The following is a 3,662-nucleotide window of genomic DNA, read 5'->3' on the forward strand; positions in this document are numbered from 1 at the left end:
CAAAGGAAATGGCGGGGACAGGCTTTGCATGCATTTAAATATTTTCGGGGAGGGCTTATTTTCAGGGGGGGGCTTATTTTAGCGCATGCGCTCAAAAGCCCGATTGGGCTTATTATCAGAGGATGTCTTATTTTAGGGGAAACAGGGTAATAAATGGAGAACGGTGGGATGGCTTTGCAATTTGCGCATGTGTGTCTTGTTATGTAACTCTGTAACCAATCATCAATCTCCTCCCTTTTGTTTCCAGGGCTAAAATTGCATTAAAAAATATCTGAGCCAGATTCCTGGTACGCTTCTCGGGTGTGAAACTCAGAGGTGTCCTCTTTCACTGGTGTACAGAAACAAAAACAGTTTCCTTGACCCTGTGAGAAGATTGGCTTCTTCGCACTGGGTTCCAGTCGCCAAACAGCCTCCTGGCCAGCAATACATAGAGAACATTAAAATAGCATGAATTTAACCTCTCGGTTCATGTGCCTCTGCGTTTGTGTCAATGACCCTAAAGCTCCCCTCAGGCAATCCTGAATGGGAGACCCAACTAGAGCTTCCTAGCAAAATAGGTAAATCACGATGTCACTTTTAAGTGGGATGTGAGTGTTTTCCTCCCACTGGGCTGGAGTAGAAGCTTTCTACAAAAATCTCGATGCTTGAGCTATTATCGTTAAGATTTCTAAATGACTGAAATACCATTAAAGGACTGGAACTCTGGGCATGCTTAGAGGACAGAGACTAATAAATACTGTATTCATTTATATTTGACAACTCATGAACAGCTGAGGTAACTCTTTTATTAACTGGAACTGACAACCTAACCAATTAACATATACATGCGAACGAACACCCGAGCCCTTCTTGACAGCTCTTATATACTCCCCTGTCAGCTAGGTCAACCAATCACAACACGTTCCCATATATATTCGTTCCAACAGGGGGCCTAAACATTGGAGTATGCCCAGTACATAACACCCCTTTATCCCTAGAATGCACATGCGTAATCCCGCAGGTGCCCCGGCCAACGGCGGACTCGACTGGAGCGGCGTGGGACTACTGGTTCTGCTTGCTGACCCTGACCTTCGCTTATTTCCTGTGCCGTACCGCGACAGTTACTCCTCGAGTCAGGTAAGTTGTTATTTGGTTCAGGGACATAGCTAGGAGTTTGCCCGTTATTTGTCTCGGTGGCATAGCTAGGGGTCTGTCTCTCCGCAGATGGCCTTTCGTTTAACGAGGCTGTATCCTTCTGGCTGCTTGCCATTTGCTGGTCTTGTGGCAGCCGGTCCCCCGACAACTCTTGGAGCAAGGGCAGGTGAGCTTGGTTTAGGCGGGCATTGGCTTGTGTCGTAGGGGCCTCATCATCCTGATTAATGTCCGTGTCTACCTCGCGTGGCCCCGTCCCCCTGGCTCTAGGGTCGTGCCTAACCCGTATCTGGTCTAGATGCCGCCTCCACATCCGATTATCCGATTAACCCTGCAGCTGTAGAAAAATAAACCCAAATTGAAATCTTCCTTCAGCTTCTAGGGTGAGTATTTGGTTTCTACATTGCCTATGTGGATGATTTGGTCCCCAGCCCCTCCAGCTGCTGCTCCTCTAGCCAGAGCTTGGATTGGATCTCTCTCTCTCTCTCTCTCTCTCTCTCTCTCTCTCTCTGTGTGTGTGTGTGTGTGTGTGTGTGTGTGTGTGTGTGTGTGTGTGTATGAGAGAGAGAGAGAGAGAGAGAGAGAGAGAGAGAGAGAGAGAGAGAGTTCCTCCCTCCCTCCCTGCTTTAGGCAGGTTTAGAAAGTCCAGCCACCCAATTGAAATCTTCTTTTAGTCTCTGGGGTGAGTATTTGGTTTCTACGTTGCCTCTGAGTGTGGATAATCTGGTCCTCGGCCCCTCCAGCTGTTGCTCCTCTGGCCCACATCCCCTCCAGGGTCTTTCACTCCATGAACACTTCCTGCCAAAACATAGAAGACCCACCATTACTCAGTCTCCCTGCTCTGACGTCTGTTATACTTTATGCCTGCAAAACCCATATGCCGAACTGGAAGCCATTTGAAGGGGATTTGCCTTTTTTCCTCTGCAATTTCCTATGTGCCAAAGTTGTGTAGCCAGCAGTGAGACCAAGGAAAGGTAAACTCTGTCCTTGCAAGTCATCCTTCTACACATCCCTTCCATTCCTATCAAGGGCACCTGGTCCCATTTTTTTTTTTTCACTTTTAACCCAAACCTGTTTTTTGTTATGATGTGTCTTCTTCCGTTCTTCAGACCACTTCATTTAAATTGAATAAAGCCAGAATTTTGGGTGACCAGGAAAGTGTTTTTCAACCTTGGCAACTTGAAGATGTAGACTCCAACTCCCAGAATTCCTCAGCCAGCGTGTGTGGACTTCAACAACCAGCATGCTGGCCGAGGAATTCTGTGAAGGAATTATTATTATTATTATTATTATTATTATTATTATTATTATTATTACTGAATGAATAATAAGTACTGAAAAAAGAAACTGAAAGCTTTATTTTGGCAGCTCAAGAACAAGCCCTAGCCACAAACTGATTGAAGGCAAAAATTCAACATGTTACCACCAACAGCAAATGCCGCCTCTGCAATGAGAAAGATGAGACAGTCGACCACCTGATCAGTGGGTGCAGCAAAATTTCACAAACTGACTACCTACAACGCCATGACCGTGTTGCTAAAATCATTCACTGGAAATTGTGCCAGAAGTTTGGATTTGAGTACAGCAAAAACCACAGGGAACATCAGGTTGAGAAAGTTTTAGAGAATGAGAAAGTCAAGATCTTGTGGGACTTTAGGATTCAGACTGACAGGCACTTGGTCCACAACACACCTGACATAACAATAGTTGAAAAGAAAAAAGTATGGTTCATTGACATTGCAATATCTGGTGATGCACGAATTGAAGATAAGCAGCAAGAAAAAATCACAAAGTACCGGGACTTACAAATTGAAGTTGAGCGACTGTGGAAAAAGAAATCGTGTGTTGTCCCGATTGTAATTGGAGCCCTCGGAACAATACCCAAAGGGCTACCCCACTATTTAGAAATTCTAAATTTGCCGGACTTGAACATTTTGACTCTACAAAAAACCACCTTACTCGGAACAGCTTACATCCTCCGACGATACCTTAACAGTTCCTAGGTCCTTGGTTAGGACTCGAGCTGCTGAGCTATTAACCAGCCTCAAAGGCTGTGAATCTCACTAAAGATTAACCAATAAATAATAATAATAATAATAATAATAATAATAATAATAATAATAATAATGAATACAATATCACAGGCAGAATTCATTGAGTATTTAAATGATATTTTAAAGACAATTAATGAATTTTTGAGCTTAAGAGCAAAATAACCATTTTATTTATAACTGTTAAAATAAAACAGGAAAAGAAAACAATCGCCCCAAATAATAGAGAGAAACATTTAATTTGTGACTTCCCCTAAAAACATCCATTGACAGATGATACTTATTTCCTCTTAGAGAGATCAAGCACATACTTCAGTTGGAGAAGCAGGACAAACAAGCAGGAAAATAGGTGATTGGAGAAAAGGATTCTAACTAGACATTGAAATATATTATTATTTTCTTCCCCCTTTCCCATTTGGAAGAAATGCTCTCCTTCAAAGGGGGCTGGATGGCTCCTTCGATCTTTCACTGGGATTTTGG

The sequence above is a fragment of the Pituophis catenifer genome, unplaced genomic scaffold (assembly GCF_029215685.1).
Source record: "Pituophis catenifer annectens isolate HBS135680 unplaced genomic scaffold, rPitCat1.0.hap2 SCAF_9, whole genome shotgun sequence".
In the NCBI taxonomy this organism is placed as follows: domain Eukaryota; kingdom Metazoa; phylum Chordata; class Lepidosauria; order Squamata; family Colubridae; genus Pituophis; species Pituophis catenifer.